The sequence below is a fragment of the Delphinus delphis genome, chromosome 3 (assembly GCF_949987515.2).
Source record: "Delphinus delphis chromosome 3, mDelDel1.2, whole genome shotgun sequence".
Lineage (NCBI taxonomy): Eukaryota > Metazoa > Chordata > Mammalia > Artiodactyla > Delphinidae > Delphinus > Delphinus delphis.
In genome coordinates, this window is record NC_082685.1 from 22,427,523 (window position 1) to 22,453,574 (window position 26,052).

Sequence of the window (26,052 nt, forward strand, 5' to 3'; positions counted from 1 at the left end):
CTATAAATGGGTTGCTCATTAGCATTTGACCCCTATTTTCCATCAGTTTAATTTTCTTTTCCGGGTGTTTACTGACTGGAAAAAATGAGAAAAGGTAGAAAGCTCAATTAATGAAATTCTCTCCCTACTTCTTTCCTACTTTTCTGGATGTCACAAATTAAAAGGTTCTTCCATGCGCTGACTGTAAGAGTTCCACTGTTTTCTGTGAATGATGGGCCCTGGCTGTGTTCCACCCATATTTCCAGGCCCTTATAGTGAGACAGGTCATGGGACTAGTTCTGGCCAATGGCTGTGAAGAGAGCCAATGAGTATCACTTCTAGGCTGAGGTATACAAGAGTGGATGTGAGTTCTCCCTGGCTCTCTTCTCCTGCTCCTTAATGATGGAGCTAGCCTGGATCTCTGAGTCACCGCTTGGAAGGAAGCTGCTAGAGAGCTGCTGCTCCCACAGCAGACTTCACATGAGAGAGAAACAAGCCTTTGCTGTATTAAGCCACAGAGATTTCAGGAGTGATTTGTTACCATTGAAAAACCTAGCCACCTTGGCAAATGCAGTCCCCATAGCTCCCCTTTCAGCAATGCCACAGCACCTTGTATGTGTCAGGCGCTGTGCTGGGAAGAGACATAAGACGTGGTGGGTGTCCTCATCCTTGAGGAGACAGCAGATGAAAACAAATAAATTTTTATAATGCAGAGTGTCAGTACTGTGACAGGAAAAAATAAAGGGTCTAGAGGAGGCTCAAGAAAGGGTAGCAAGGTAGAGGGAGGGGCAAGTCACAGAAGGCTTCCCAGCTGAGAAGTGACTTCTTAGTTGGGTTGTAGTGGATGAATAGGAGTTAGTCCAATGGCCGCAAACTGGTGGTTTCTACTGTTCGGTCAGCACAATATTTAAAATGTTTTTCTGGTAGTTAGCAATATTTAAAAAGGAGGAATCTCATGAAATTCTGGATTTGGGGCTTCGCTTAAAAAAATCAGGCTATTAATCAACACCGGGTGGGTCCATGTGCTTGTATGACAACAATTGGCTGGAGCTGGCAGTCGCATCCCCTTTAGACAGGCATGCATATTCCAGGTCACCTCAGTTACTCTCATGCATTTGCTCTCTGCCAGCCAGCAGACAGTTGGGTTTTCAAGCCCTGAGTGAGCAATTCTCATTAGACTTTCTCAGCCCAGCAGATCCTTTCTGGCTACAAAAAGGCTGAAGAGCCACGGACCAGGCTTGTCCAGCCACTTCCCTTTAGCAGACCATGAGAGGATCCAGGAGCCCCTCGCGGGAAGCATGAGAGGCCCGTGCCTCAGCTGACTCCTGGCCCCAGAGTGGGATGGACCCTGGTCCAGCCAAGGGTGGGAGAAAGGAAGCCCCAGTCATGATCCCAGAGAGTCAGGTCCAGGGGACCACATAGCCTGCACCTCCCTGCCCCTTCCCAGATCCTTGTAGTAGACATTTGCTGGTTTCGGCTACTCAGAATCCATTCCTCTTCCTTTTAGTAACAGCCCCTTGATTTTCTTTCTGGGAACCACCCCTTCCTCAGTGCTCAAACTTGGAGGGAGTCTAATTAAGCCTCCATGCTCTCTGTTGGCCAAGAGGAGGACAAAGGACATGTGCCAGGCTACCTGGTGCTCCTCCTGGGGCTATGAATCATGAGAAGACTGAGGCAAAGAGGAAAAAACAGTTGTGGCTGATGTATCCCAAAGGGGAACTTTGGAAAAAAAAAAAAAAAGTCCTCACTTCCTGCTCCCAAACTCCTGGTCTGCTCTGGTTCCTCTCCTTTTCTGAGCCTGACCACCAGCCCGCCTTTTGATTCTGGGTGCTCTCTGATAATCTTTTAAAAACCCCTGCTTCTGCTTGAGTGGGGCAGATTTGGTTTCTGTTGCTTGCTACCAACACACCCTAACTCATACACAGCCCCTCTCAAAGGCTGGTGTGACTAGTTTGTGTTCACACCAGATTCTGTGGGGTCAGACCTTGCCTGTTCCTTACCCTCAGCTCCTTCCTCCCTCTCTGCTGGAGCCACTGGGTCATCCTCTGCAGGCCCAACCTCACTGGAAACCAGAGGCCTGGGATCCCTTCCAGACCCACCCTCTGGCCTGACTATACTGACTGCTGGCCTATCGTTGCCCTGGTCCCCGGACCTCCAGCTCATTCTGGGAGCTCAGGGTCTGGGAGCCCAGCAATCTGACTCTTTCTTAGGATGGGGCCTTGTTTGCCCTTCCCAGGACAAAACTTGCCCCAAAGCTTGTGGCTGAGTCGGGAGACATCCTGCTTGTGGGCCCAGCATGGGCTCTCTAGAGCTGTGCCTCTGCCAGGATGGATTTCCTCTTGGTCAAGGACCACCTTTATCTGTTTCTATGTACATATCCTGCTTGTACTATTATTCACTTTATACTGAACAAAAATAACACACTCACTTTTTAATCTTTAATACATATATTTGAAAAGGGAACATGAGATCGTTCTCATGAACAGGACACCTGTATCGTGTTCTATACATGGAAGGTAATGGTAAAAATAAATACATGGAAGGCTTCCCTGGTGCCGCAGTGGTTGAGAGGCCGCCTGCCGACGCAGGGGACACGGGTTCGTGCCCCGGTCCGGGAAGATCCCACATGCCGCAGAGCGGCTGGGCCCGTGAGCCATGGCCGCTGAACCTGCGCATCCGGAGCCTGTGCTCCGCAACGGGAGAGGCCACAACAGCGAGAGGCCCGCATACGGCAAAAATAAATAAATAAATACATGGAAAATACAACGTTGTTATTCATTTTTAGCTAGATACTCTTGCCAACTGAAGGCTGGGCTTCTGTATTGAAAAGGAAGAGCAGCAAGTATTAGAGAGTCCTCAAGGAGATGCTAACCTCCAACTGAGACTTTCTCCTTGATGGAATCAACCAAAAAAGGAAGTAACTCTCTCCCAGTGGTATTTGACTTGTTCCCGAATAGCTCTTCAAAGTGATCTCATGGACCACTCATGGCTGATGCCTGCGGATGCTGCTTCAGCAGCCTCTGCCTGCTTCAAGATCCTGTGGCCAGCTGGCTGCCAGGACCTGACCACTGCTCCCCTCCTGGCCTTGACCACTGCTGTCTGCTCCAAACTGACCACGGTTGCCTGCCCCACGCCCACCACACACCGTATTCCAGACTGACCAGGCCTGGGCCTCTACTTTGCCGCAGGGGATGAGCTTGATTCTAGGCTCAGCCATCCCAGCAAGTTAAGATGGAGAGAAGGGTACAAGAACGAAACTTTCTGAGCCCTTCCTAAAGGACAGACAGTGTGAGACGTGTTTTACACAGGTTATCTCAGTTTTTCCCACATTTCGGTCATTCATGTACCAGCTTCATGATTTCGGCTGTATTAGTACTATTCATTTACTTAGTGTTTTTCTTTAAATCAATTTGCCTTTCAAAAAGCACAGAATTTTATTTTAAAAGGAAAAGCTATATTATTTCCATAAATCATGGAGTCTAATGTGCTGCTTGTGTTTTTCTAACATGCATCAATTGTGAGCTATTCAAATAATAAATGTTCATCCGTATACCACCTAAAACCACTGTGCACGCCATCAATCACACACACGCCAGCCTTTGGGAAATACTGTAGCATCTTAGTTAATGCTCACACATCGCCGGAAGGATGGTCTATAGATAAGAATGTGGAAGCTCAAAGGGGTCCCTTCCTGAAGTCCCATAGGTGGAAAGCCTTGGGGCTGAGATTTGAATGCAGACCGCCTAACTCCAGATGCCTAGGCTATTTCAACACTAGTGCTTTCCAGATGCATTTTTTCAATCCAAAGATTTCTTTAAACATGAAAATGTGTGTGGAAATCCAATATATAAAAGAGATAAAATTGCAACTTTTAAATTTAAATGGGGTTGTTTTGGGGGAACTTCTCTTGCTCAAACTCATCCCACGATGGCCCCTGAGAGCCTGTCTCAGGAGTCTGGGTCTCCGGGGAACATTATTTTAAGCCTGCACTCCACCACCCTGTCTTGATTCCATTTAGTCCAATTTTCCCTGCAGCCACACTGCTGAGGGGCAGGTTTTGAATCTATGCTATCTTCTCTGGCTAGACATCCTTACTTTGGACTTTTGCCACCTTGAAATCTTGAAATTTTCCATCTTTCCCTCTTGAAATCTTCCACTGGCATTGTAAGCCTTACTCTGACCTAATTATTCATTCACTGAACACTGATGTCTAACCTGTACCCAGAGTTTTTGGCACAGGGAGGACTGAGAAGAATAGATGTTGTGCCTCTGATGGGTTCCCAAGCTTGTGTGGGAGAGGGATACACACAGACACAGATGAATACAATAAAGGTTTGAGCAGCCACTGCTCACCTGAATCTCATTTAAACCCTCCGTTCTTTTTTCTCTCGGATGCCTGGTTGTATCCTGTGATGGGCAGTGACTGAGCTGGAGCCAGCAAAGTGAGCCCCAGCGGTGCTGACTGACCTCAATATTGTGATGCCACAGGTCTTGTCTGATTCCCCACTATGGTTCCTGGATCCCTGTTCCCTTTAGCAACCACTACCTGATGAAAATCTAGAGTTAGAATCATACCTCACTCAGACCCCCAAGCCCTCACTCCAACAGGAGGACCAGTTTATGACTGTGCGAGCACCTGCAGTATGGGGCTCTGCCTAACTCCTGGCCTCTGCCTGCCTTCTCCCCTCATGGTGGAGTTTATTTGACCCCCTCAAAGCTAGCGGCCATCTCCCACTGAAGTGGGTACCCCCAAAGGTCCTTTGTTTGCCCGGAAGAGAAGAATCTGTTGTCCTAAAAATATGGAAAGATCCCCACACAGCTCCAGTAAGTTTTAAAGATTCCTAAAGGACGTTCAGCCTTGTGGTGCCCCCTGACCAAGTCAAGACTGCTACCCTTTTCTCTCAGTCTTGGCTATGGTCCTGGTCCTCTCTGAGACGCCTTCATCTTTGGAAGGCTCTGAATGTCCCCAGAACATCACGAGGGTCTCCCCTGTGCTGTGGGACCAGGTCTAATTTAAGCTTGAGGTCTAGGAAGCTTCTCCCTTGGTAGACCCTAGAGTTGGGTCCATTAGTAAACTCAAAACAACTCAGGTTAATTCAAGTCAACAAGTCAGTTCTACTCAGCTCAACTCAACCCAACTCAATGCATACTTACTGCATATCTCTTTGTCTATTCCTTACTACCTGAGCCAGGCTCTGGTTTGGGTAAAGTTAGAATCTGACAATTAACAAGGCACAACATTTATTCTCAAGGGGTTTTCTATTTTGAACCTAGATTTAACTCTCACATTCTCCTCGAGCTGAGGGAATCCCTTCCACAAGGGACCACAGAAAGAGCATCCCTTTCTGGCCTGGAGACAGCAGCTTACTCCCTGGGGTCTGTTTCACAAGACTTCTCAAACTACTCTCCTGAACTTCTCTGACTTCAAGACTTCAGACTGCAGCATTAGTTGGTCTCTCATCCTTCAGGATATGATGAGTCATAAGGGTCCTGAGTAATTCATTCATTCACAAACGTATATTGAGCACTTATATGTGCAAGATACCTTACAGACATTGTATCATTCAATTCTCACGGCAATCACTGTGGATGAAGAACTATTAAGAGGTCACCTAGGATGTAACCCAGTGCTAATTCCAAAGCCCAGGCCCTTTCCATCTCATCCCACTGTCTCTTAGAACAACTGAATAAAATCCATAATAATGGATAGAGATCACCATAATAACGGATAAAGATGGATAATACTATCCATATCTCTATCCATCATAATGGATAGAGATCACTTTAACAAACGCATTCTATAGGGAGGGAAAGAGTAGGTTAATGAATATTTTATGTAAGGCGAAATCCCATTTGACCAGTTTAGCAGAATTCTTTCAGAAGTGAACTATATACAGAGATAAAGGGTGACTTTCACAAAAAGCCTTTGTTAAGTTTCCATCCCAAAGCCTGTTAATAAAATTGATTCATTATAGAATTGGGCAGAGATGGGTGGTGAGTGGGAGGGAGTCTATTTTTGCATGGATAGAGAACTGGCTTAGAGAAAAGAAAGAGAGGGTGGAGATAAATGGGGGCTTTTTCAAATGGAGAACTAGGGTTCCCCAGGAATTGGTACTGTGTTTGGTTTTATATAACACCCAGTGCACAAGCTTTGAGAACCTAGTGTGTGCAGGTCCTGCATTAAGCATGGGGGATACCCAAACAAGCCAGACTCAGCTCGGCTCCTAGAGGAGCCCAGGGAAGGTAGTGCTCAGGGACAGCTCCAAGTTTACAGAAGCTCCTGAACAAGAGCTTCTGTAAAGAACAGTAAAGAACAAGAGCTTCTCCAAGAACAGAAGCTCCTGAGGGGCTGAAATGGCATGACACTGGAGAGAAGCTAAAGAAGGTTGCTGGGGGTTGGGAGAGAGCCCCAGATAGCCATCAGAAAATTTGAGCTCTGGGACCAGATCTGCTATTGACCTGTGTGTGACACTAAGCAACTTCCTTCCCTCTCTGGGTCTCAGTTTTTGCTCCTATACGATGAAGAAATTGGACTAGATGATCTTAAAGGGTGCGGTGTTCTGGATGAAGGACAATGCCTTGAAATAGGACCTGATTATGAGAAAGTCTTCATATACTGTGGCCAAAATATCTCCTTCTGTCCCTGCACTGTGATGGGAGACCACTCTCTCTGTCTCTCTTATTTGTGAACGGTGAGGATGAGGCAAACAGCCATGAGGTCTGTGGTGCTGGGGCTCTGAGCCCAGCCTGGAATCCCTCAGTGGCATTCTCTGCAAGTGACTCAGCATCATAAATAGCTCCCATCTGGATGAGCAACGATATCTATAGCGATCGGGCGATCTCTATATCCACACACACTCTCTCTGTGCAAATATGTGGCTCACTGTATGCTAAATACGAGGTGGCCTGGAGACGTTCCTCCTCTTAAAAGACTATTTGGTATGAAACTCAAGACTGTTTATTTAAAGAAACAAGTTTACAACTATGCACGTTGGATTACTGGTAGTGGGTGGTGGGGAAGAGGCGATGTGGATGGATGAGGGATGCTGGGTGTGATCCAAGCTTGGGGGCCACCTAGAAGAGTAACCAAGGCTGACTGGTCCACCTTTCATCTTTTTGTCTGCAGCGGGGTGGGGGGGGGGTAATGAACATCACACGTGAGATGCTTGAGATCCTGGGGTAGGGGTGCAGAAGGGAATGTTGACCTCATCGATGCAGAAAGCCACAGCTCAGCAGAAAAACATAGGAACTGGGAGCGAGAGGAGAGCGAGTTTCCAGCCCTGCTCTGCCCTGCCATTGATCTCGGGCAATTCATTAATTCACTCATTCGTTCATCGAACAAATACCAACCACCTACAAGGTGCATAGACCACTCGGGGATAGAGACAAGAAAAAGTGGGTTGGAATTCAGGCTTAACCACCTTCCAGCTGTATGTCTTCGGGCAAGTTGTTTCCCCTCTCTGTGCTTCAGTTTCCTCATCAGTAAACTGCGGATCCATCCCTCAGGTCTTTCGGGGAGCATCACTGAATAAGGTAGCATGCACAGGGAAGGGTTTGTTGTAACACAAGCTAACGCCGTTCTAACAAGTTGCTAGATTGACCCCTCTCATTCCCACTTAGGAGTACTCTTGGCGACTGCAAAGGGGAAGTGAGATCATGGCCCCCTTCCCCAGCAGTGAGGGGCACTCTGAACACTGCCCATGGGTGTGACCGTGGGTGGTACCCTTACCTTTGCTTCCTGGCCGAGCTCTGATGGGGGAGCCTTCAGCTACTGAGCAGAGCAGGTAGCATGCCAGAGACGCACAACTTCCTGGAGGAGGAGAGAGGGTGTTAAGGGCTGGGGGGAGAGAGCTGCGGGGGGAGTGGCTTCCTGAACCCCAGACCCCCTGAGGGCATGCCCTCGACTCTGTTGAGGCCACACTGATCGTCTGGATTCCAGCAAAGGGCTGGGCAGGGTGGGGCCCTGCTTGGCATGAGACCCAACCCCTGGGCCCCCCTCACCTACTCCTGACGGCAGTTGCCAATCTTGGTCACTGGTTCAGGCAATGCTTCTATGGTACCGCTGACCACACTGTTTTCTGGCTTAACTGTGATCTCTGACTGGTGTCAATGGATGGGATTTACTGTCAGTCATATCTGGGTTTGAATTTTTGTTTTGGGGAAATCCATTACATTTCTCTGAGCCTCAATTGCCTCATGTATAAAATGGGGCTGCTAACAGCATCAGTGTCATAATTAAGCACCATCTTAGTGCGTGTTATTATTATTGGCGGTGGTGTTAAATAAGATGATGTCTGTGAAGATTTCTATTATATGGTAGCCTCTCAAATCCTAGTTACCGTCCTCTGCTTTCTCCTAGGAGGCACCAAGCATTGTGGAAAAGGCAACGGGTACCCAGTAAATATTTGTCGACCGAGCAGCGCTCGACAAATTTGCCCCATTTGCTTTCACACAGTTAGGAAGAATGAGGTCAATGTTTCACTCGCATTTTATAGATGAGAACACAAGTGCCGAGAGGGGAAATGATCTTCTCAGTTTCCCACGGGGCTGAGTGTGGAGACAGATGAGCACCCACAGCCCCACCTTTCTACCCTGCTGCAGTCAGCTCCTCTCCTGGCTGGACGCCAAGGCCTCAGAAACTGCAGGGACCTGCAATGTTTGCTCGGGGACCTGAGCACCACCTGTCACCTCCGCCTCCAGTATTTTCTCTTCCTTCCATAACCATGCTCACCGTGACTCACGAGGTGGAGGTGGGGCCTGGGGCTTTGCCCCAGGTCAGGAATTCCAACAGATCAGCTGACTCAAAGCCCTTTACATGACTGGTGGTCTTCTGCTCCGCCCCCCAATCCCTCTACTAAGATAGGAGCTCAGCGAGGCAGGGCTCCACCGCTGGTTCCCCGGAGTCTGGCACTTCGCGGGACTTGATAAATATCTGTTGAGTGAGTGAATGAATGAGTACATAAGAGGCTGAATGACTGTGCCAGGCCACGTCCTAAATGCTGGTGACACAGCAGTGAAAAGGGCAGGTGTGCTCCCTGCTCTGAGGGAGCTGACAGTATTTGAATTTAAAGCTAGCAACTGGATTGGAAACAGGGCAGTTACTGTTTCCAGACTGGCAATGCGGGGAAGGTGGAGAGGAAGAGGGTATGCAGGTGGAGCCTGCTGGCTACCAGGAACATCTCTGAGCAAACGGCAGCCTCCCTGGGCTCAGGCAAGGGCCTGCGTACTGAGTCAGGAGGCTGACCTTCACTGGCAGTTTGGGGTTAGTAGATGCAAACTCTTTCATTTAGAATGGATGAACAACAAGGTCCTACTGTAGAGCACAGGGAACTCTATCCAGTCTCCTGGGATAAATCATGATGGAAAAGAATATAAAAAGGAATGTATATGTGTGTATAACTGAGTCACTTTGCTGTACAGCAGAAATTAACACAACATTGTAAATCAACTATACTTCAAAAAAAAAAAAAGGCAAGGAAAGAAAGGTAGATGTTGCAATTAAGTATTTCGTGTCTACCTACTGCTGAGTCCCAAAGAGCTAGCATGTTGCCTGGCACATAGTAGGTACTTAATAAATTTTGTTCAGGGAATGAGCATGTCGGAATGACACAGGTCTAGGGGCTTGTGGGAATCAAGAGTGTTAACTATCAGAATTATTATGCTGACACTTGAAAGGGGCTTTGCTCTTTCTAGAGCCCTTTCAAGCCGTGGTGATGATTCTCACTGAGCAGGTGAGGGACCCATGTGGCAGACGTTTACAAGTGAGCCCTTTGTGCTGGCGCTAGTGGTATTGACGTAAACAACAGCATAGTGACGGCAGTTTCAGTGTACTTGTGTTGTGTTAAGCTCTTCACGTCCAAAATCTCTAATACTCCATTAGCCTGGCAAGGCCAGGGTCATAATCCCCATCACACAGAGGAGGGCACGGAGGCTCCGAGAAGTCTTGATTTTGCACAGTTGTAACGTGGGTTAAGTCTAGGAGTGAGATGTAAAAACCTCTTAGCCTAATGGGGATGCAAACAGGAAAGTGGATAGTTAAAATCTGACGTGACACCCACCTTCAGGTGGGTTGGCCAGAGGTGCCTCACTGCCAGGAGGCAGCAGGGTGGGCTTCTCTGAGAGGGTGAGTCTGGAGCTGAGGCTTAGAGGACAGCGGAACAGGACGGGTCTCCCAGGCAGAGGGAACAGCATCTGCAAAGGCATGGAGTGAGCATGGTGTACCCAGGCATTCGGAGGATTAGGTTTGGCCAGAGCCTTGGGGAAAGAGATGAGGCTGGGTGTTTGTTGGGACCAGTTTCAGGGTCTAAATTTAGCAGGGTGTGGACTTCACCCCAAGGGTGATGGAGGGCACTGCAGCGCTTGGCATTGTGCTCTAGAGAGCTCCTTCTGGAGCCAGAGCTGACGGGGTTAAGGGGCATGGGAGGAGGAAGCAGCAGGTCTTGTGTTTGATGAGCTACAGGATACAGGGAGAAACGACCTGGTCTCCTGGCTTGGGTGGTGTGTTGAGGGCAGAGATGAGGGGCTGTCTGTTGAGAGTCAACCTCGCCTTTGGCTGACCCACCCTGTAGAGTTAGGGGTCCTCCCTCAGCTCCAAGAAGAGCACTGTCAGGTCTTGGTCTCTGGCCCAGCCCCGGCCCCAGCTGAGCCCTCCTCTGCCACCTGACTGCTCCCAAACTCTGTCCTAGCAACCTTGCAGGCTTCACCCTGGCAACTGCAGCCTCTGCACTCTCGTCCTCTGATTGGGCTGGAGTGGAAGGAGGAGGTGGGACACCTCCTGTCCACTAGACCTGCCCAGGGAACAAGCCCTGCACCCCTGGCCACCGGCACCCTTGGGTTGATCAGGTGGAGACAGGCCTATCAGATGAGGGACGTGGGTCTGGATACTGGACAGGACCCTGGACTGGGAACCTTGTGAGCTGGGTTCTGACCCCAGGGCTGGTGCTCTGTCGTTGTGACCTTGGTCAAGGCTCTTCCCTTCCCCGGGCCTTAGTTTTCCCTTTGGTAAAATAAAGAGATTGGACAGCACCATCTCTAGAGTCTAATATTGTCTTATTCCAGTTATTCTAGTTTTTAATCTTTTCCATGGTTATTGGTTGGATGCTCTGTTGCTGGCATGGATTTTAGTGTTAGACTCCAGGAATTTAAATCCTGGCTTACTTGGACAAGTCACTGCACATTTCTGAGCCTAGATTATTTTCCTCTGTAAAGTAAGTAAATCTCATGCTATCTCAGCCAAAGGATTGAGAGTCAGGTGAAATGGTATGACTGAAAGTGCTTTGTAAATGGCAAAGAGCTATACAAATGTTACCTATTTCATCACGTGAGCTGTGTGCAGTAATGACATATGGAACCCCACTTTCCTCCCCCTCCCACCACCAGCAACAAGCATTTAGTGAACACCTACTGTGTGCCAAGCACTGTGCTGATCTTCAGCATGACAATGCTCTTCACAACAATCATTAGGATACTTGCTATTATTATTATTCCCATTTTCCAGATAAATGGAGGGCCCACATGGTTATGTATGGAAGGAGCTCAGCCAGACTCCCTGGCTTCAAAACTTGACCGTTTAAAATTTAACGAGGTGACCACATCAGGATCTCTTCTCTCCATCTTGGGATTTTCCTCTTGGCCGGCCCTGTATCTTCTCCCTCCCTCTCCTGCCTCATGGCATTAGGATGCTGCCTGCGAGGCACTGTGGTGCCCACCCGACAGCCAGCCAGCTGATGGATTTATTTCCCAGCGGGGGAATCCATCACTTTGCTTGCCCGTTGGCTGACCTGCTCTGGAGATGGCAGCAGGGACTGCGGGCCTGAAGGGGTCCAGGAGATCACTCTGATGTGCGCTTTGCCACATCAGGTCCCTTACTGGTGTGGTGATGGAGGGAAGTGACTCAGAATTTAGATTCCGTCACCCCTCTGTTTCAATGAGTCTTCAAGGCCCTGTCTGCTCTGGCCCTGGTCAATCTCTCTGTCCTCTTCTCTACCACCCTCCCCCTCACTGACTAGGTTTCTGTTCTGTGACCTCGTCAGGCTTATTCCTACTGCAGGACCTTTGCACTTTCTGCCTGGACATGTGTTTCATGGCCAGCTGCTTCTCCCCATCCAGATGTCAGCTTCAATGCCCCTTCCTTCAAGTCTCCCCTGCCTGCCTTATGTAAGTATCCCCGACCCTCCTTAGCACACTTCCTCTTTTATTTCCTTCCTAGCACTTATATAACTTGGTGGAATTATATTGGTTTACTCGCTTGTTTCCTGTCTCCCCACTAGAATGTGCGCTCTGCAAGAGATGGGACTGTATCTTGTCTATCTTTTTCTTCATTGTCTCTCCAGCTCCTGCAATAGTTACTGGCCCATCATAGGTGCTCCGTGAGTATTGAGGGATCAGTGAGCCATACCCTGAGCTTCAGTTTCCACATTTGTGAAACGAGGTAACAACCCGAACCCCACAGTGTCAGAATCAAAAGAAAATGACCCAGGCGGGCCGGCTGTATTATCCCCATTTTATATCTGATGAACTTGAAGCTCAGAAAATGCAGGGATTTGCCCAAAATCACCCAGCTTGGAAGTGCTGGGGCTATAGGATTCTCTCCAATTTGGAGAAGCGCCTGGTCCCAGGCCTGGCTCGGAGTAGGCGGTCAGCAACGTGAGAACTGGATCTGAGCGCCTCTGAGTCTCTTGTCATCTGCTGCTTGAACAGCAAGACCCTACTTGCCCGCCCGGCCGTCCCAGCAATCTGACAAGTCAGAGACAGGAATTCTAATGGCTGGTTTTTGTGGAACACAAAGTCCTGCCTCTTGCCCATGGAGACATACATTTTCTTCTCACCGGCAATTACCACGCTGAATGTCTGGGGAACAGTTCTCATCTTCCAGGCACTTTACCAAGATTAACTTCTGAACCCTACACAGCAATGCTCGCTGCTGCTTGAGGGGGCACCTGGAGGAGCGTGGGCGGCAGTGTCTCTGTCACAGGAGGGAGAAGCTAGGGTTTGGAAGGTCCCCAGTCAACAGCTCCAGGAATTTGATCTATTTTCCTGAGAGCAGTTTCTCCGCTATCCAAAATGCACTGACCTTCTTGAGTATATTCAAGGATTCTGACTTTCCCTGACTTATTCGGTCCTTGATTCAGCAATGCCTCCATAAATATTTACTGAGAATATCCTAGGCATTCTTCTAACCCCGAGGCTGCAACGGGGGAACAAAATACATACTGCCCTTGCCCTCCTACCATAATGGATCTGTAGGGGAGACAGATGACGGTGTCCAGTAACTGGCTGTGTGACTCTGAGTAGGTCCTTATTCTCTCTGGGCCTTTGGGGTTTAGCTTATTCACTACCCCTAATCCCCATGCTTAAGAGCCTTTGATGGCCCCTCGTTGCAAATAAAAAAGCAAGATGGGTATCTCTGGCCTGATCTTCAAGGCGCCTCAGCGCTGGACTCTAGTCTACCTTCCTCAGCACATGCTCCCTGCTCCCCCACCCCCATTCTGCTCCATTTTTATTTAAACAACATTCATTTGTCACTTTCTAAGTGCCAGGCGCTGTCTAAATGCTTCACAGATTTTCAGTTGTTTAATCCTCACAGAAACACCTTGAAATGTGTTGTGATTCTCAACATCTCCATTTTAAAGATGAGGACATTGAGACACAGAGAGGTAGGTAACTTGCTTAAGTGCTCGCAGCTGCTAAATGGTCCGGCTGGGATTTGGACACAGGCAGCCCGGCTCTCACTCCATGCACTCCACTGCTGCTATGTTACCTCTCTGTCTGTGTTGGACACCAGCCCTACTACTCTCCTTTTCTAGATACAATTCAACAGCCATTGCCCACTTCCAGGAAGCCTTCCCTCATGCCTCCCAGGCTGAATGAACTCTTCTTGTCTCTTGGTTCCCAGAATGCCTTGCACATGTCTCCCCACAGCAGCGCTTCCCGTGGAATACTGTTGTTCTTGTTTGGGTATTGTCTTCTCTGCTGGATGATGAACACCTCAGTGGGGGAGGCTGCAACTCACACTTCCTACCTGCTCTTGCCCAGCCCAGCGTCCCCATATCATCCACTCTCCATTCAGCAACCAGAGGCAGTTGTAAAATCAAACCTGCTTAATTAACCCATCCAGTGACACTCCATTGCATTTAGAAGGCTTTGCATGGTCTGGTCCCTGCCTTCTCCTCGCCCTCGTCTGCTGCCACTCTCCTCACTCACTCTGCTCCAGTCACACTGGCCTCCTCTCTGTCCCCAAACTGTCCAGGCTCTCAATAGCCAATAGCGCCTCCGCCAAAGCTATTTCCTCTGCCTGGAATGTTTCACCCCACATCCACACGTGACCGACTTTTTGTAATTTGGACCTCAGTTCCATGTCACCATTGCAGACAGACTTCCCCTATTGTTTGTTTGTTTACTTAAATGTTTTCATATTTACCTTTTAATTGTTGTTAATGACAGTGTCTACTGCAAGTGTGTAAACCCCATGAGAGCAGGGGTCTGGGGTGTCTTGTTCAGCACCTGGAACAGTACCTGACATCATAGCCACTCAATGAGTACATGTTGAAGGAAGATTACATTGCCCTCCAAGGTCCCTTTGGGATCCTACAATTCGACCAAGCCCAGATAATATAATTTATCTAAATTGGTCTCATCTCAGGCTAAAAGCTGAGAGAATTTCACAAGCTGAAATTCACTACCTTTATCACCTTCCTATGTCTTACCTGCAATCATACTCTCAGAAATAAAGCAATTTTATTGACTATTCTATACTGACTTCTCTTTATCAGGGATGCTTAGAACTTCTTACACACGTTTGAATTTGTCCCCCTAAGACTCAGTGAAACTTGTTAGATATTGTCCTCACCACTTTGCAGGCAGGGATATCCCTGAAAAGCAAAAATGCTGACTTGAGAAGTGCCCAGAGCCCAATGGGAGCACACACACCAGTCACGGCCATCACATTTAATTAGTAACAGGAGATACATCATGCTCCAGGATGGTACAAGAGCTCCGAGTCCTGCCAGGGCCTGGGCCTCATTTAACACCTCAAAGGAGTGGCAGTCTGTAGCCTAGAAGGACGTGTAACCAAATCCAGGGCAAATGGGAAAAGAAAGGCTTCACGTGCTTCTGGTTAAAGCAAGCAGGATGGACAAAAATGCACAGAAATAAGGTCTGGGTGTCTGACTGCAGATCCATTGCTAATGTGAAGCAGCCAGAAGAGAGGTACCACCGTCCTCAACTTTCTGCAAAAGGATATAGAAGGGAAATTTGTCAGGGTACCTCAGAGACCTACTTCCACACATCGTCATCCTCTCGAGAACCACTTTTGTCTCTTCCTTCCAGCTTCTTTGAGATGGGGAAGGAAATGGCATCCCAAGTGCAGGGGCTGAGAAAGTCTAACATTTAATCTTCCAGGCAAAATGGTGACCTGAATAGAACAGTTGATTATAAGTTCAAAGTCTTGACTCTGTCTTGGTCCTGTGGACATTTGGATACGTTCCTCCCCATCTCTGACCCTTGTCTCCCTCATCTGTAAAAGGTAGCTGTTGGGTTGGATGATTTCCAAATCATTGATTTCCATAACTTCACACTTTCTATATTCCTGAGCGTATGATACAGATTTCTTTTTCTGTATGGGGCTCAATCTGTCTTTTGATCAGCCTTGCCACTAGTCACTGGCCTCTAACCCCAGTGTAGGTAGTGGAGATCATTCTGGCTTGGTAAAATCTGTTGAGGATTGACGTACCCTTTGCTTTTCCTGAAATAGTTTCTCTAATGCATGTGGCTTATCGCCGTAGTGTGGCCTCTCTCAAAACTTTCTGCTAAGGACAGGAATGTTCAGAACATATTGAAGAGAGAAAGTCATGATTTGAGTTAGTGACTTCCAAGGTGGAATGGCATTCGAATGGCAGAGGTTGTTACTGATGTTAAAAATCCTTTTGCATGAAATGATACGATGTCTTGGGTTTGCTTCAAAATAAGTCTCTGTGTGTGTGTGTACGTGTATGTGTGATGAGAGTGAGTATAGATGAAACAAAATGGGCCAACTGTTGAAGCTGAATGATGGGTACGTAGGGTTTTATTATACTATTCTTTCTATTTTAAAAAATGTGTTTGAAATATTTAATCACAAAAGGCCCTTTGGAGACTGACTCCAGCTTTCTCTCCACTCTCATTTCATAGTCCCCACCCTGAGGACCCTCTGGCACAGTGATATCACCCTGGTGGCTGTGATTTCACACTTCTAGGCCTTTACACACAGTTCCATCTGTCCAAGGTAGTATTCCTCCTTCCCTCACTGTTCATCACTCCTGCCTCTGTGATCTCAGAGCCTTGTGTACTCACCTTGATTATAGCACGTATCACATCATATTGCAGTTGTTTTCCTTTCTGCTTCCTGTGCTGGTCTGTGTCCTTTTCAGGACACTTCTCTATCTCCCCAGTTCACAGCCAGTGCACATAAGAGTCCTCAGAACATGTTTACAGAGAGAATAATGACAGGAACGGTAGCTATTACTTTTGAACACTTATTATTTGCCAGGTACTACCCTAATTGCATTACATAGGTATTTCGTTAAATCCTCACTGCAAGTGGATACTATTAACCTGTCTTCTCAGAAGGTCGCTCTCCCAAGGTCACATGCCAGTAAGTGACAGAGCTGAGATTTGGACTCAGAACTGAAACTACTCTGCACTTCTCTGCGCATCTGGGATTTTTAAGACTTATCTATGAATCTTACATAACAGGTCCAGGCTTTTGAGAGCCTGAACTTTAGGCTCAATTCTGCTGCTAAATTGCTGAGTGACCTTGGGCAAATTACCTCTGCCCCCTAAGCTCAGTCTTCCCATCTCCCGGTGAGACCATCAGTGAGCGCGAGGATCACGTGATCCAAGGGCCCTCCCAGCTTCAGCTAGCAGAGAAAACGTTTCCTCTTTCCACGTTTGGTCTCCTACCTCTGAACTGGCCTCCCTGTTTGGGAACCTCCCAGCTTCTCAACCTCTTCGCTTGCTACTTGCAACCTCCCAGAGCCCAGCCGTGTTCACAACCTGTTGTCCAGGTCCCCTCCTTCTCCCTTCCTTCCCTGCGGGTTTCACTCTGGAGGTGGGGGCGGAACCCTAGGCAGGAGGGAGGGGGAGTATGTAGCTGCCGGCTTCGTGAGGCTTCCCCGCGATTTCTCGGCCCCCTCCCCCCAAGGAAACTCAGGCTCACACTTTCTAGGGATGTTCCGGGGACAGCCAGAGTCAGTGATTGCAGCTGCCAGCCTCAGGCATCTGTGTTAGGTTCTCCGAAGGAAGTCCGTGGTCCTGAGCTAAGGGTGGGGGCTTGGAGGAAAAAGGGGGCGGCGCACTCCTTCCTCCTAGCCTAGGCCTAGCCTGCCCAGCTGCAGCCCGGGACCCTTCCGTGTCTGTCTCCCCTCCCACCCTCTTTCCGACTTCCAGCTGGGACCCGCCATTGCACGGCCAGGCCTTGGTGAACTGCAGACCTAAGCCAGAGACGCGCGAATGTGACTAGGCCCCTCCCCCCCAGCTCGCCCCTGACACTGCTCTGGGGGAAGTCGAAATCCCCCCATCGAGTCAACCACCCACTCCCAAGGAGCGCGGGAGGCTCCAGCCCCTTGTCTTTGTTCGCGGCTCGCTGGGAAGCCGGAGCCCGGAAAGACCTGTCCGCCGCCGCGGTGCTGCCGCGGGGAGCGGAGCCAGAGGGGGCCAGGGACTGTCCTCCGCTGCCGTGGTACTGAACCAGAACCGAAAGAGGAGAGGAGCTGCCCGGGCGGCCGCTGTCCGCCTGTGCAAGTGCTGACCCGGGGAGGGTGCCACGCTGGGAGCGGGAGCTGTCCCTGAGGCGGTGCTGAAGCGATACGGAGCCTGGGGTTCCCTCCTCCTCGCCCCGGAAGAGCCGGCGGCAGCTGAGAGCTACTGGGAGAAGGAAGGAGGGCGGAGGAAGCCGCCCTCAGGGAGCTCCGCAGCGCGGGGCCTATGGCTAGGGTCCCTCCGGCGAACCTGCTCCAGCGGAGGCGGTGGCGGCTCAGCGACAGAGAGCGAGCGCGCGTTCTACGAACCTGTTGGAGGCTGCAGCTCCTCCGCGGCCGACCAGGGCGCCCGGGACCGAGATTCTGGCACGTCTCTCCCTCCCCCACTTCCTGGGCTTCTCCGCAGAGGCGCTCCCTCCTGCCCGGGCTAGCACAAGTGCACGCAGGGGCCGCCGAGCCCCTCTTCGATCCGACCCGAATGTCAGTCGGGCTGCAGGGCACAGACCCGAGAGGCCTTCCCCAAGGGCAGACCCGCTCCCAGGGAGACCCAAGCTTCCTGAAAAAGGAGGCGGGGGCTGGCGACGGGGACGAGAGAGGGCGCCAGCAGAGGTGTATGAAACCAAGAGGGAGGCATGGGGGAATTCCCCATACAGTCATTTCTGCCCTGAAGTTTGGGGACTAACAGGGTCCTGTTACTTAAGGGACAAAGGGCATCCTGCCTTGGAAATATCTCTCCCTCCCTCTCCATTTCTGTGACCAGTGACCAAATGCATATCTTGTACCTGCTCTGTTGCAAACTCCACTCAGTGGTCCAACTGCCTCTAGTACCTAAAACTCCAGTCCATCATCTATCATTCCCTAGAGAGAGCTTTCTAAACCTTCCATATATATCGTGTATCTATAATAAAACGCAAGCTCTTTGGTGTGCCATTTAAAGACCCTTTACCAGGAAGACCCAGGGCCTCCTCTCCAGCTGTGTTCCCATCAGGACAGATGACCACTCCTTCTGAACAGGCGCGCCCCAGTGCCTTAGCACCTGCTGCTCCTTTGGGCTGGAACATTCTTCCCCCTTACTACTTATGCTTTATTTGCAAGTAAAAGTGTCTTCATTTTCAATGAAAATTTCCCTAATCCCTTAAGGCACAGTCACTCTCTTTTCTAAGCTCCCTCAGCCTCTAAATTCCTTTACTAGACTACTTGTCACATTGTTTTGTAATTACTTACGTATCTATATCCTCTGTCACCAGGCTCATAAAAGCTGCTTCCATGTTTTATCTTTGTATCTCCATCTCCTAGCACAATAGAACTGTTGAATCATTGAATTATATATGCTGAGTGAATGTACATGTGAGAAACAGAAGTCACAGTAGCTTCCTTTCCTTCATATGATTGCTCATTTGAATATATATGCATATATTCAATATATATTCAACATATAATTCATTCAACGTATGAATGTATATTCAAATGAGCAAGGAAAGGAAGATATTTATTTATTTATTTATTTTTAAAAAATCACAGCCTACAAAGCCCCACATGGCGTCCTTCCATCAACTCTCCCTTGACTCAGTAATTCCACCTACAGTAACTTCCATTTTGTACCAAGCTGCTTTTTTTTTTTTTTTTAATTTACTTATTTATTTTTGGCTGCGTTGGGTCTTGGTTGCTGTGCGCGGGCTTTCTCTAGTTGCGGCTAGCGGGGGCTACTCTGCATTGTGGTGCACGGGCTTCTCATTGCGTTGGCTTCTCTTGTTGCAGAGCACGGGCTCTAGGCACTGGGGCTTCAGTAGTTGTGGCTCGCAGGCTTCAGTAGTTGTGGCTCGCAGGCTCTAGAGCACAGACTCAGTAGTTTTGGTGCACGGGCTTAGTTGCTCCGCGGCATGTGGGATCTTCCCGGACCAGGGCTTGAACCCGTGTCCCCTGCGTTGGCAGATGGATTCTTAACCACTGAGCTACCAGGGAAGTCCCTAAAGCTGCTTTAAAAAAAAATTTTTTTTTTCCTGTTTTCTCTGTTTGGGACCCTCATAACCTTGATCTTCACCTGGATGAATCTTCCTTGTCCTTTGGGTTTCAGCTCAAACGTCACCTCCTAAGGAGGCCTTTTCTGGCCATCTAATGTTTGCTTTCTGAATTACTCTTTAACATTGTGTATTTCATTTTTCTTAGTAATTATTACTCTCTAAAATTTGTATGTTTTTTTGCTGATCATTGACTTTCCCTCAACTGGGATTGAAACTCCAGTAGGGCAAAGGTCGTGGATGTCTTACTCCATGCAGTATTCTCAATGGTTAGCATTCTGAGGGGCACTTACCTCACCCCAATGCATCTATAGTCCCTTTCCCCTCGGAAAGGTTTGAGCTATTGTGCAGGTCATTGTGCAAACTTCTATTAGGTGTAAATTAACTGAGAATGTTTAAGGAAAGAAGGTCACACTGACATTCCATAGGATGGGGAAGAAGAGGAAGTGGAGAGCCATAGACATGTGGCTGTGAGATGACAGCCTGAATCACAGCCCCCTTTCACCACCACAACTCCCTTCTCCATACCATAGAAAGCACTTTCACATCCAAAGTCTCATTTGATATTCATAACAGTCTTATCTGGCAGGTATTATTCTCCCCAACATCAAAAATATCTGAAGCCAAAAAAGTAAGACTCATTTGACCAAGATGACACAGCTTGTAAGTGGTGATGCTATTCCTGGTACTGTGCTATGTACTGGGGCTCTAGAACTAAGACATGGCTTCTGCCCTCCGGGATTTCACATTAGTAAGACATGGCACAGAAACAATGGATCATAATACAGTTTTATGAATATTCAGCAGTGGTTCTCAACCTGGAGATGGATGGGTTGGAAAAGAAATGGATATGCTGCTAGGGTCAGAATAAACTGACCCTCTTTTCAATAGCAGCTTCAATTTGTCCAGCCTTTCCCAGGTATCAGGCACTATACTAAGTGTTTTACACATGTTGTCTCAACTTATCATTCCTGCCTATTTCTCTCCCCATTTTTCAGAGCTAACAGAACCTTAGGGAGGTTAAGTAACTTGGCCAAGGTCATGAGGCTGGTAAACAGCTGAGCTGGGACTTAACCTGAGTTTGTCTGACTCAAAGCCCGAGTTCTTAAACCATTATGCACCCCAGACCTACTGAACCTGAATGTCTGGTGAGCAGGGATGGGCCTGGGATTTGAAGATGATTCTTAGGTCATTCTGTAATATCTTAACCCCTTTAAGAAACACTCATGTAGAGAGTGCTGCAGAAAGAGAGGAAGGAGGGATGAAAACTATCTGTGGGGAGGAGTTACAGGAGGTGGAAACTGGATCTTGAAGGATTAAGTGGGAGTTTCGAGGCAGACAGAACATAGAGTATTTCAGGCAGAGGGAATGGAATATTCAAGGTCCTTGAGGCATGGAAATTAAGGGACGGTTAGTGGTTTGGTGTGAATGGAGAGTAAGGCTGGTGTAAGGGATGAGAGATGGGAAATGAGTCTGGAATTCAGTTTGGACTTGGCTGTATGCCTTTATCCTACAGGCAGTGGAGAACAATTGAAAGGCAAGAGCTCTGATTTAACAACTGCCATTATCACCTTGATCATCTCACAAGAGCAACACTGGATAAGTCCTTTACAATCTGCAAAGTGCTTTCTCCTAACAGAAATATGGCTCTAGAGTGACGCTCCGTGAGGGCACTATATTTTGGGGCTTTTCTTAATGTTCCCTAGCACCTAGCAGAGAAGCTGGTACAACGTAGGAGCTCAGGAAGTATGTGTTGAAGAGGAAGAAATTGGAGGAATCTAGTTTAGAGGTTGCTGCAATAATTCAAGTAAAAGAGAAGTGTTGGGAAGCATCACTTAATCCAAGAGTGCAGAATTCTTTGAACTACTGACTCTGGAAGGTAAAAACCTATGGCCCCCTACCCCTGAGCACCTTCAAAAGGCTGGAATTTACTTATCCAGAATGGTTGCTGAAATAATTGCAACAATTTCCCTCTCCAACATACAGAAAAGCACACTGGCACCTAGGCAACCAGTGCACAGCGAAGCCAGGATTTCCTCTGTTGTATGCACTTTATGTCTTTTGGCTCCTGAAATTCGGTCCTGATGGTCTCTATTATGTGGCAATAACATTACGTGCCATCATTTGTTTCAGTGTTTTAAAGGGCAATCACCATGCTAATGAAACTCAGTCTTGGCTCAAGAACTAAAATCTATTTACCTTCTGTTTCTCCACCCCTCTGGGAAGTCCACATGGACCCTGATAATGGCTAACTTACAGACCACTGACTTATATTAGGTCCCTTTATAGCCCTTGACATATATTAACCCTGAGAGGTAGGTATGACTCATCCCCACTTTACAGATGGAGCATAAAGAAGTTAAGAGATTTTCCTGACAGAGGCAGGCTTCAAACCCTGGCTGTTTGGCTTGGGTCTGCAGGCTCCAACGTTATACCCGACTGCCTCCCATTCTGTTTCCTCCCAGACCTGTGTAAGCCTGGCAAATAATTTAATCTCTGAGACCCCCAGTTTCCTCCTCTGTAAATTGGGGATAAAAATAGCTACTAAGGAAGGTTGGTGGGGAAATAAATGAGGTAATATATGAAGACATCTAAATGGTGCTGTTTTCTTTCCTGGTCTTCCTCATCTGGACCAGGGGTTCCACAGCTGCCCAACAGCTTGGGTCACTGGCCACTGTTGAATCCTTCCTTTTCCTCAGCATCCAATCCATCAGCAAATGATTTAAGCTCTTCCACCAAAATACACCCTAAATTAGTCTACTTCTTTCCCTCTCCACCACATCGCATCTCACCCACACACCATCATCCTCTTCTGCCTGGGCTACTACAACAGCCTCTTAACTGATCTCCCTGGTTCCACTCTTGTTCCCCAAAGTGATTTTTAAAACATATATCCCATACAGAAAAGAACACAAATCATGGAAACAGTTTGATTAATTACCACAAAGTGATCACAACTGTGCAACCAGCACCCAGATAGTGAAATGCAACATTATAGGTCCCCTTCATGGCGTCCCAGTTATTCCTCCCTTACTCTGCCTCATAGGTAACCACACTTCTGACTTCTGACACTACAGATGGGTGTTGCCGACTTATAAAAAATCATACGCCATGTGTTTTGTATCTTTTGCTCAATATCATGTTTGCGGAATTCATTCGCGTCGTTGCCTTTGTCAGCAACGTGCTGCTTTTCATCACTGTGTAGTATTCCACTGTATGACTATATCTCAATTTGTCGATGGATTTTTGAGCGGTTTTCAAATTTTGTGTAGATCTTTTGATACATCTAAGTTTTTTTTATAGTCCCATGAATGAAATAAATGGGTGAGGTGTGTATATATTCAACTTCAGTAGATACTTCCATACAATTCTCCAAAGTTAGGATACAAATTTATGCCTTATAAGCTGTGTATGAGAGTTCTGGTTGCCCCACATCTTCACCAACCCTTGGCATTGTCAGTCTACTTTGACTTTTTTCCATTCTATGTATGTAATGAGTATGTAGTGGTTTTAATTTGAACTTATCTGATGGCTAATGAAGTACTTATCCACATGTTTAATGACTATTTAGAAAATTTCTTTTGTGAAGTGCTTGTTCATATCTTTTATCAATTTTTCTATGGTGATATCTGTTTTTTCCTTATTGATTTGTAGGAATTCTTTCTATATTCTGGGTAAGAATCCTTTAAGGCTAGATATATTGCAAATATCTTCTCCCAGCCTGTGGCTTGCCCTTTTCCTCTCTTGATGGTACCTTTAGGCAAACAAAAGTTGCTGACTTTACTGTAGTTCAATTTATCAATTTTTCCTTTACAGCTAGTGCTTTTTGTGTTCTGTTTAAGAAATTTTTGTCTATACAAGTTCATGAAAACATTCTCCTTGCTATCTTTTAGCATCTTTATTGCTTTGGCTTTTATATTTAGATTTACAATCCACATAGGACTGATTTTAGTGCATGGTAGGAAGTAGGGTTTAAGATTAATTTTTTTTGACTGTATGTCTACCCAATTGACACAGCACCATATGTTAAAAGAAAGATCATTTTCCCTTGCACTGCTCTGCATGCTGTCTTTGTCATAAATCAAGTGTTCATATTTGTTTGGGTCCAATGTGGCTTTTAAAAGTATGAAACAGATCAAGTTATTAGCCTCCTACACGTCTAATACATCTTTCCTATTGAACTCAGAATAAAACCCAGACTTCCTATCATAGGTTTTAAGGTTTCACATTGTCTGGTCCCACTTATCTTTCAAATCCTGTTATTCCGCCACTTATCCTCTTGCTCTTGAGTATTCCTCAATATTCAGGCATTTGTACAAATGTTTTCTCCGGGAAGTTTTAGCTGCCTACATTCTCTAAAATAGCCCCTCTTATCCCAAGTTACACTCTATATGATTATCTTGTTTTGATTTTGATAACACTTATTGCTCTTAGAAACATTAATTTTTTTTCTGTTTCTCTCACCAGAATGTAATCTCCATGAGAGCAAGTCAATTACTTTTACCTCTGAGCCCACAGTGCTGGAGAAACTGGCACAATGGAGGTCTGTTGATTCAGTGAGAATGACGCCTTCTCCACTCTATTTTTCATGTCATCCAACTCTTGTGTCAGTGCAGTGCACAGCATCTCAAAAGTTGTAGCATTGAGTGACACACTGAATAGATAGGCTGAAAATTTCCAACATTATCAATTTTATACCTTATTTTCCTATTTTTATTGATGTTCTTAAAATCCCAGGCGTCATTATTTCATCAAATCAATTTATATTAATTTTTGAGGGGAAAAGAAGGAACATTGATATTTCTTGAACACTTTTTTTTTTTTTTTTTCTTTCTTTTTTTGCGGTACGCGGGTCTCTCACTGTTGTGGCCTCTCCCGTTGCGGAGCACAGGCTCCGGACGCGCAGGCTCAGCGGCCATGGCTCACGGGCCCAGCTGCTCCGCGGCATGTGGGATCCTGCTGGACCGGGGCACGAACCCGTGTCCCCTGTATCGGCAGACGGACTCTCAACCACTGCGCCACCAGGAAAGCCCTCTTGAACACTTATTATATCTCATTCAATCCACTTATTATATCTCATTCAATCCAAAACAGCCATTTGAAGTGTTATCACCCCCAGTTTACAGATGAAGAAACAGGGACTCAGAGAGACAAGTATAGTAAGTGCTCAAAAAAATAGTTTAATCAGATTGCATAAAAGTTACTCTAATGAAGCCACTTCTAGCCCATATCAGAATATTCCACAGACTTCATGGCACATGCAAATGAGGCATTTAGCAGAGGATTTAAATTTGGTTTTGGGGAATAGAACTTGGGTTCTAGGCCTGGTCTTACCCCTCACCAAATTTGTGACATTGGGCAAGCCACATAAACCAAATTTCCTCATATGTAAAGAGACAATAAAATAGAATCTATGCTTTAGGATTATTGGGAGGATTAAATGGTAATCTGCCTGTAAAGTGCTTGTATATAAAAGAGCTCAGTAAATGTTGGCTGCTATTATTATTGTTGTTGTTTTGAATAGTAATTCAGTTTGCTCTTTCAAGATGTTGCTGAGGGGTTGCAACAGGAGATAAGATGCTTAGAAGTAATTCATGTAGAATTAAAATGTATGTAACGGGGGCTTCCCTGGTGGCGCAGTGGTTGAGAGTCCGTCTGCCGATACAGGGGATGCGGGTTCGTGCCCCGGTCCGGGAAGATCCCACATGCCGCGGAGCAACTGGTCCCGTGAGCCATGGCCGCTGAGCCTACGCGTCCGGAGCCTGTGCTCCGCAACGGGAGAGGCCACAACAGTGAGAGGCCCGCGTACCGCAAAAAAAAAAAAAAAAAAAAAAAAAAGTATGTAAAATCCTTCAAACCAGAACTTTGAGAGTAATCTTCTTCTAGTGGGGAAGAATATTCTGAGCGTGTCTCTGCTTGCTCGTACAGAGAAATGTAATAGGCTCAGAGAGGTGAATTAACTTGTCCAAGGTCACAGAGCTTGGATGCAAACCCAAACCCATTTGACTCTCAAGCTTTGGTACAATTCAAGTCACAAAGGTACTTGGTCCCCTCCTCTGGCTTCTGAAATCACAGCCCCTCCCCTCTCCAGTGTGTCTGCCATAAGGATAGAGAAAATCCAGAGATAACCCCAAGCCTCATTTGAGCTAATAAATCCATTTATTTCCCCACCAAGCTACTTATTGCAGTGGTGGATAACGGTCCAGCTGGTCAGGGTCAGCAACTTCTCTGGCACTGCCTGGTTGGGGGTAGAGAATGTTCTAATGACTGGGTGGGAGTCAGAGTCTTACAGAGAAAACAGCAGATAATCAGACCCTGAC

The 26,052-nt window shown here is 47.2% G+C and overlaps 1 protein-coding gene across 2 annotated transcripts in view; it reads right to left on the bottom strand.

The window, feature by feature from the left end:
- The window catches only part of CPLX2 (complexin 2), an 83,534-nt gene extending 65,285 nt beyond the window's left edge, over positions 1-18,249 (bottom strand). Inside the window, exons 1-2 of one of the 2 annotated variants that reach the window (XM_060008360.1) lie at positions 18,024-18,249; positions 7,709-7,789 (exon numbers count right to left, since the gene is read on the bottom strand). The gene's annotated coding sequence lies outside the window, so the exon portion shown is untranslated. The remainder of the gene's footprint in view (positions 1-7,708; positions 7,790-18,023) is intronic. The other variant, XM_060008361.1, reaches the window with a different exon arrangement.
- Positions 18,250-26,052: the final 7,803 nt, after the last annotated feature.